This window comes from Lissotriton vulgaris, chromosome 1_1 (assembly GCF_964263255.1).
Source record: "Lissotriton vulgaris chromosome 1_1, aLisVul1.2, whole genome shotgun sequence".
Classification (NCBI taxonomy): domain Eukaryota; kingdom Metazoa; phylum Chordata; class Amphibia; order Caudata; family Salamandridae; genus Lissotriton; species Lissotriton vulgaris.
The window spans coordinates 1,266,269,751-1,266,279,095 of record NC_141685.1 but is presented as its reverse complement, the minus strand read 5'-3'; the positions used below and the strand labels follow the sequence as shown (position 1 = coordinate 1,266,279,095).

At 44.8% G+C, this 9,345-nt stretch overlaps 1 pseudogene; it reads left to right on the top strand.

Annotated features, from left to right (window-relative positions):
* The first annotated feature begins 229 nt into the window (after window positions 1-229).
* On the top strand, window positions 230-1,534 carry LOC147748969 (uncharacterized; annotated as a pseudogene).
* Window positions 1,535-9,345: the final 7,811 nt, after the last annotated feature.

Below are 9,345 nucleotides of genomic sequence, written 5' to 3'. Positions count from 1 at the left end.
CGGTTACGTTAAAGTAATGTATAAAGACATCTTCAGTTCAGTCGTTGTAAATGGTTGTAAAACAGACCCCTTTCCTATCAGGTCTGGGGTAAGACAAGGCTGCCCGCTCTCGCCACCTCTGTTTGTTTTGGTTATAGAAATTCTCGACGAGTACATCAGGAAGAACCCAGACATCAGAGGGATCCAGACACCCGGCGACGCGAAGAAGGAGGTCAAGTGTTCGCTGTACATGGACGATGTCACCCTCTTCTGCGCAGATGGAGAATCAGTCAAATCGCTGCTGGAGGCGTGCACAGACTTCGGCAAGGCATCAGGGGCGAAAATCAGCGTGGACAAGTCGCAGGCCAAACTCTTCGGGCGATAGGACCTCTGCAACGAGCCTCCTCCCTTCCAGATCGAGGCAGAACTGATGAAGATCCTCGGCGTCTGGTTTGGAGGACCAGGGGCAGCAGCGAAGAGCTGGAACGAACGCTTGGCCAAGGTGAAGCAGAAACTGGGTCTCTGGAGCCTGAGAAACCTGAGCATTGAAGGGAAGGCTCTGGTGCTCATGAACAACGTCCTGCCCGTGCTGCAATATGTGACACAGGCCTGGCCACTCCTGGCCAACGTAGCAGGGGCCATAAACAGCATGGTGTTCCAGTTCATCTGGCACTCGAAGATGGACACAGTGAAATGGTCGGTCATGCACAATGAACACCGCAAAGGGGGGAAGGCAGTCCCCGACATCCCAATGATCCTCAGGGCTTTCTTTGTGTGTGGCTGCGTCCAAATAACTCTGTTAAATATGAACAAGGACCACTCTGCCTACAAAGTCTTCCGCTTTTTCCTCCTCCTGATGTGGAGACGGCTGGGATGGGATAAGTGGGAAAATGCAGTAACTTTCAACTGGGACCACCCATGGTACTACAGGGAGGTGGAAAAGTTTGTGGGTGAATTTGAGCTGAACTGTGTCATCCCTTGCCTTTGGAAGCCCAAGACAATCCGCAAACTGATCAGGACCAGGGACACCACCGAACCAGTGAGCGACCTGCCCCCAGCAACGGCAATGCACGTGTGGGGGAATGTATCCTCCCCAAGTCTGAGCAACAGACACAAGGACATAGCATGGATGTCTGTGAAGGGGGGCCTGCCAGTAAGGTTCTTCATGCACAGCAGAGGCCTGTACCCACACAGAAACTGCCCAAGGGGATGCCCCGCAGAGGAATCTGCACACCATCTCTTCTGGGGCTGCCCCTTTGCCCAGAGACAACGGGCTGTCTTACGCCAAGAACTGCTAGCCCTCATCCCCTACGAGAACATTACTGAACAGTCCATGGTGTACGGGCTGTTTCCAGGGACACACACAGAGGAAGCTATCCAGGGGTGCTGGAGGCTCCTCTGCTGTATTAAAGACATTGTCCTGTTCGCCAGGACCCGCCTGGTGACCAATGGGGAGGTAGTGAACCGAGAAGGGTGCCGCAGGATGGTGCTCAGCCTGCATAGAGACTGTGCGGCAATGGACAAGCAGGATAGTGAGGAAGGGGAAGAACTGTAACAAACCCCTTCCCCCCTACCCCACTGGACTCTTTAAAGTGGCGGCCCAATTAAAAACTGCAAAGGCTATCTGCAGACGTCTCTGAACCCCATACTGATGACTTGTAAATGTTTAAATGCATTGATTAAAAAGTTAAAGTGGACTGCCTTCCCTAAGAGGGGTGTACCACTTCCTTGAAAACTATGTATCGCAAACTTTTAAGCACTTAATAAAAGTCTTTGCCCCAAAACTAAAAAAAAAGAAAAAAAAAACGGTCCTAGGATGATTGTTTCCAGTACAGGGAGGACCTGGTCTGGCAGTTCGGGCTGGACTGTTCCCATGGGGCACAGGGTCAAGGCTGTTTTGCATATGGCTAGGTCCAAACTGGAATGGCATGGTGAGCAAAGAAACAATGGATTTAGGTCCAGATCTCTGTACTGGGGTGAATGTATGATATTGTTCTGCATTCTGTCCACCAGTTGTTCTTTTTCCTATATTATGAATGAGCAGCTAGCTGTCTGACATGAATATAAAGGAGCCTTTGGAAGTTTCCGTGAGCCTAGATTCTCCTGAAGAGTCCCATTCTCTTCTGAGCCCTGCTTAACACATGTGTGCAGGAGGAGCCCTGTATTCATGACCTCAATGTTTGAAACAAAAAATAATCATGGATTTCTGAACAATGAGAGTAAAAGCATTAAGGTAACATGGTGTTCCTGCTTATATTTCACACGCTTCACATAAACCTGTATTCCCTATGAGTGTTTGCTTTTTCCTGAATTAAACCTCAAATAAACATGTTTATCCATTGTTTTAATTAAATAACGTTATAAGCTGTAACTGGTCAGTGAAATGCTAAACGTACAAAATATTGGTATGTTTTGCTATTTCTAGCCACACCCCTGACTCCGCCCACTGGTTCAATCTTCGGTTATTCCCGCCCTCAGAGTCTCTGCCCACAGTTCCCCTACTTTTTTTTCCCACTTCGACCACTGAAGTAAACATATAAATTAATAAAACTAATTTCGTTGCGCTCACTGCATCACCAAATTCTATGCAGTGCGCACAACGTCCTGCTTCACTGATGGCGCTCGTAGGTCAGTTGCCATCCGACCACTCCAGCGTAACAAATATGTTTTAGAACTCTATAAATGCCAGCTTCGCTAAGTAAGAACCTGGGAAAACTTAAAACAAAAAGCTGCAAATAAGAAACAAACCAGGAAACCCGCAACTGGAACATATATATCTTCGCTGCGATTCTCAGAGCCACGACGTCGCAGCTCTGCAGCTGCAGGCTTAAAGCGTTGTTCCGAAAACCCCTTCCTTCCGCTTCTGATAACTAAGATATCTGGGTGCGGCTTCTTAGAGCGGGGAGGTGACTGGCTTATCAGGTTGTGGCCAGTGGAAACTATTACACATGAGTTACAGCAGGGACACTGATTCCCTTTATCTGGAAGTCCCGCTCAAAGCAGTACCCATTGGGTATTTATTGCAAGGATAAAATTGTCTGACTTCACCTGTCTACACAGGCACACTTGAACATTTGAAGAAGGATCACAGGACAGAACATTTTTGGCTGCAAATTGGTAAAGTTCCCAACTGTGCACGTCATTAGCATAGGGTGATCAGGCGTCATAGATTTGTTGGGACAATGTCAGTTTCCCGCCATCTGGCCAATCAAATTTCAGTAAATTTGGCAAACGTCCCAGTTTTCAGTGATGGCTGAGTGAACACAAAGCAAGGCAAGTTTTAATGTGTATTTCAATGCATAATATTTAGCAGCCCCTAGCGGAAAGCAATGCACATAACGGAGATGATACTGTGCTTAAAACTTGTGTTCAATTCCCCCTTGCAACCTCACTTAATGCGTTTGTTAGTAAGGGCTATCAGTTAAGCTATTTCGTGACTGTCAATTAATGCACATTTACAGTCCTACTTCTATGTTTTTCTATTGCCTTGGTTTTTGGTTTTCGAGATGCGGTCACTGTACATTAGTATCACCTACGTACGTTTACTGGTATTTTTAGCTAAAAAATAATGTAAAGCTAAAAATATATATGTATGCTTATAATGAAAAATCTAAAACTTTGGGTTCCATCATTAAAAGTGCTGTTAGCTTAAAACAGAACAGAACTGCCATATATTGTCTCTTCGGGGGTTAGAGAGAATGTTATCTCTTAAGTAGAAGCAAAATGGCGTCTGAGGGATTCTTGTGCAAATAGCGATGGATAAATGTACTCAGAGGGGTATATTATCAAGAGGGTGCGATAAAATTATCACCGGTTTAGCTTCCATTTTCGGAAGAAAAGCAGCAATTTTTTTATCGCATTATTATCAAGGTCACGCTAGCGAGTGTTTCCATGTTTTAACATCCGTTTTACTCACGCATCGTATAGTTATTGAGATGCAAAGTAGGCGTGCCTCACGAAACGTTACGGGAAAATATCACTAACGCAGCTTCGCAATATTTAGAACGAGGCTCCGACCGTCGTAGCGGTAAAAATAATTGTGCTAACTCGCCATTAACGCAGGAATCTAACGTCTGCTAAATTCCTGACAAAGGCATACTTAACATGGGAGGTGGATTACAGGGTTACGGTCACAATGGTCATATCAGCAAGCTTTTCTCCATTTTGCATTGATTTTCGCTGGTTTTTCAGCGATGTTGGCCCATTTCCCCGCTATGGCTGGGTTTTGTAACGCCAATGCGCTAAGCGCTGTTAATACAGCGCTATCATGGCTATATAATCCAGCGATAGCCGGCAATAGAAAAAAACACGCTAAGCACGTTCAGCGATAATTATCGCTGCGTCTTGATAATATGCCCTGAAGTCTCCTGAAATACTGGTAATTCTTTGTGGAACATTCCATTCTATAGGTGATATTCTCAAGGACCAGCAATACCTACCACAAACGCGAGTTACCAACAGTTTTTTTATCGTTGCCTGTTAGAAATGTGATCTCTGTTTGGCTAAGACTTGCGCCAAAGCCAGGCAGAGACCACCACTTTCGTCAGGGCAAGGGAGTTACATGCCAAAGATAACCCCTGCTCACCCCCTTGGTAGCTTGGCATGAGCAGCCAGGCTTATCCCGGTGGCCATGTGTAAATCATTTGCGCACGCACACAGCAACAACATCCCAGGCACACTACAAAATGAGCTCCACACAAGGTTATATCAAAAATAGCCTTTGTATTCTCATAACACATTAGAATAGCAAACACATAATATAGATGGTGCCACCTGGCACTAGGTCATATCTACAAGGGATTATATACACCTGACAGGGCCCACTGGATCACTGTCAAAGCAAACTTAGTAAAAGTAAAACAGATTATAACCGTACAACTAGTGGCCACTGGTAATCACTGTACTCAGCATCAGCCTGTAACATAAACTACATTATGCACAGTATCACATCAGAAAACTACAAAGGGGTGGCTCTAATCAGTATGGCTGAGCCAGTATCTATAACAACAAGAAGGGGATGCCAGTACTGATACAAGTAACCATTTAGCAATTTAAGACACTCAACCTGAAGTAAAATTCAAGGCTTGGAGCTGATCAGTAGCTTTTATTATTTTGCTTAATGTTATCAAAGAACAATTGGTTCAAAATTAAACAGTATTACATGCTAGGTACAAAAAATGTGGGAAGGAAAAATCTATCATTCTATCAGGCATGTCACAAGCTTACAACAATCAATCATACAGGGACAGTGGGGGACATGGAAACTCATATATTACAGTGGACAGTATTTACAGTGAACAGACAAGCACAAGAATAGTGCAATAGGCCACAGTCTGCTAAATTTCTAAAAAGTTTAGTTATAGAATTATTTACATAAACTGTACATTCCTAACGCAAGTTTTAAATAATCACAATTTTTGATGCAGTCAACCAAAAAGATGAATAAGGTAATGTACAACTAAGGGTGAAAAAGTGGCAAAACAATTCAGGTCAACTTGTCACCCAGGCAGACTTAAAGGTGGTGGAAGGCCTACGCGTTTCGAATCCTACAGGTGTACGAGGATTCTCATCAGGGCCTTTGGTTCTGGGGAAAGAAAAGAAAAAGAGTGATAGTAAGATCAAAGGGTTTGACCTCAAGTGTATTTAAAACGGATCATCATTAGAATCTACACTCAGTCCACACCCTCTCCTATACAGCTTACCAAAACACGGTGTTATAACATCCGAATGTAGTTTTTCACAGCATATATACTGAAGGGGGTATTTTGTACCTGAAAAGTCCGAAGCAGACTTGAATTACATAACGGACTTGGATGCGGTGGCAAAAAAAGGGATTAAGGGCTTTTAATATTACCTGCTACCGTGTTTACAGATGATGCTTTACCAGGTGCGGGGTCACTTTGGAAAGGCTGAAGGGTTCCTAAAAGATGGTGAACATGCGAGATTTTAGGGAGGGTTTGCTACAATTGTCACACCAACAGGTTATCTACAGGTGGCACTTCGCCTTACCTAATATTTTAAAATCTCTATTCTTATTTATAACCGATGTCCCTGTCCTTAGGGTAGCTGTCGCTTTATTTGAGACACTGTCGCCGTGGGAGTAGAAGTGAAGTTGAATCAGAGGCCTGCGAAACAGGAGAGGCAATGTTTCATTATTATAAGCAGTTGCTTCAGGGATTAAACAGGGTCGACAGCGGCGCTGAAGCCTAATTCGGCAATTTGGGTTTGTCAACTCAGAAGTTTAATGGACCTGTAAGAAAGCACACGCGGCGCTTAACATTGCGGTTATGAAGTAGAGACAGCCACTAGTTGCGTGCAGGAGGAAAAAAGGAGGACTCAGCGGCTTACCGTGTTTTAAATTACGGCGGGCGTGGTCCGCTAACCGTGGTTGCAAACGTTCAAACCATTCTACGATCCTGCAAAGATATAATATAACAGCGTATCAGCGGGCTATTTCGCCCGGATTACAACACGCGGTTTATATGGGGAAAGCGGAAAAAAGAATTTACCGTCAACATTACACAGCACGCTGCAGAAAGGTGATTTATTCCTGCCAAGAAAGCAGAAGTTTCTAGATTAGTTAAGCAACATAGGGCTTTAACTGGCTCCTAACGTGAAGAGAGTTACTTCAAATACTCACTTTCAAAGGTTCAGGCTGGCGACCTTAGCGACGGCGAACGCGAACAAAGTGGTAACCTTCAGGCAAGGGCGCCTAAGCAGACTGAGCTGCTGGGGAACACCCTTAAATGCAGGTGATTATCAAGGCCACACCCACCAGGTGTGCTGGCCGGTTTAGAAAAAAGAGTGGGGGCAAGAATGAAAACCCGGACCGGAGTGGCCAATCCTTAGTCACTTTCAGACCTTAGTAATATGCATTATAGAAAGAGGCAGGAGGAGAGAGTTAAAGCTTGAATATCTCACTTAATTCATTTAAACCAGACACCGCAGTGTCGAATTTCAGTATCAAAAGGGCTTCCCGTTTTGACAAGGCAAGGTTCTGGTCACCACCTCGCGGATTTTTTTCCACTTTGGAAATTACAGTCCACTTCAAGTCACTAACAGTATGTTGCATACGTGTCCAGTGGAGCACCAGGGGTGCATTCTCAACCCGCTTTTTGACTCTTGATTTGTGCTGCGAGATCCTTTGCCGGATCTCTTGGTTGGTTTTGCCTATATAAAGTAGGCGGCATGGGCATATGATACCGTAGACAACAAACTTGCTCTTGCAGTTACTGAATGATTCATGTTTCCAAAAAATTCCGTTGTGCTGGAACAATGAGCCCTCAATCGAGGATTCACAACAGAGGCAAGTGCCACACTTATGGTGTCCAAGAATCGGGGGCATCCCCATCATTTGGCGCAATGTAGCTGGTTTGGATGTAGGCATATCGGCCCGAACTACATAGTTGGCAATGTTGTTTTCCTTTTTAAAGGCAAATAAAGGGGTGTCTACTAAGCTGTTATCCAAGTCTTTCACTAAATGCCAGTTTTGTTTTATGACTTTCTTCAATTGGTTGGCATTCGGGCAGTATGTCGTAACACAAACCTGTCTTTTTAATTCAGGTTTGGTCTTGCGTACTAGAGTGGTCTCACGCGGTGTCCATTGTGCTCGCCTCATACAGCTCTTCACGAGTTTTTTGGGGTAACCTCTTTCGCATAATTTAGATGTTAATTTCTCTGAATGTTTTTGAAAATCCTCTTTGAATGTGCAATTCCTACGAACTCGCAGGAACTGCCCATATGGCAGGTTCTCTTTTAGGTTCCTCGGATGGTTACTAGAAAACATGAGTGATTTATTTCTATCCGTGGGCTTGCTGTATAGGGTCGTGGCCAATTTCCCTTCAGAAGGGAAGACTTCCACATCTAGAAACGCAATCCTTTTGGTTGAGCTGGAAATGCTGAATTTTATATCAGCAGTTCTATTATTCAACCACTGGTAGAACTGGTCGAGGGTGTTACTATCACCTGTCCATGTCATGAAGACGTCGTCAATAAACCGGAGCCAAGCTCCGATGTATTGAGTGAAAGGGTTGTTCTGGTAGATATATGCCTCCTCGTACATAGCCATAAATAATACCGCCAATTCGGGCGCAAAGGGGCAGCCCATGGCTACTCCCTTGGTTTGGTAGTAGTACTCGCCATTAAAGCAGAAATAATTCTTCTTTAAGGCGAAAGCTGCCAGGTCGACAATGAATTTGGTGGGCACCTGCATGGGTCTTAGTCTGGAATCAAGGTAGTGTGTTAGAACTGCTATCGCCTCATCCTGAGGGATCTGGGTGTATAGAGCAGTTACCTCCAACGTAACAAGTATGTCTCTGTCTTCGCGAAACTCAATGTTTTCGAGTTTGTTAATGAAGTCAGTTGTGTCCTGGAGGTAGGACTTCACGCTGGTCATGAATTCTTTTAAGAAACAGTCTACATATTTGGCTGCCGGTTCTAATAACGAACCGCACCCGGCGACAATAGGTCTGCCGGGGGGTTGATGTGGGTCCTTGAAGAGCTTGAATACCTTAAAAATTTACATCCCAAGGTGCCGTTGTTTTATGTACTGCCCAAGGTACACAATGACCCACATCAACCCCCCGGCAGACCTATTGTCGCCGGGTGCGGTTCGTTATTAGAACCGGCAGCCAAATATGTAGACTGTTTCTTAAAAGAATTCATGACCAGCGTGAAGTCCTACCTCCAGGACACAACTGACTTCATTAACAAACTCGAAAACATTGAGTTTCGCGAAGACAGAGACATACTTGTTACGTTGGACGTAACTGCTCTATACACCCAGATCCCTCAGGATGAGGCGATAGCAGTTCTAACACACTACCTTGATTCCAGACTAAGACCCATGCAGGTGCCCACCAAATTCATTGTCGACCTGGCAGCTTTCGCCTTAAAGAAGAATTATTTCTGCTTTAATGGCGAGTACTACTACCAAACCAAGGGAGTAGCCATGGGCTGCCCCTTTGCGCCCGAATTGGCGGTATTATTTATGGCTATGTACGAGGAGGCATATATCTACCAGAACAACCCTTTCACTCAATACATCGGAGCTTGGCTCCGGTTTATTGACGACGTCTTCATGACATGGACAGGTGATAGTAACACCCTCGACCAGTTCTACCAGTGGTTGAATAATAGAACTGCTGATATAAAATTCAGCATTTCCAGCTCAACCAAAAGGATTGCGTTTCTAGATGTGGAAGTCTTCCCTTCTGAAGGGAAATTGGCCACGACCCTATACAGCAAGCCCACGGATAGAAATAAATCACTCATGTTTTCTAGTAACCATCCGAGGAACCTAAAAGAGAACCTGCCATATGGGCAGTTCCTGCGAGTTCGTAGGAATTGCACATTCAAAGAGGATTT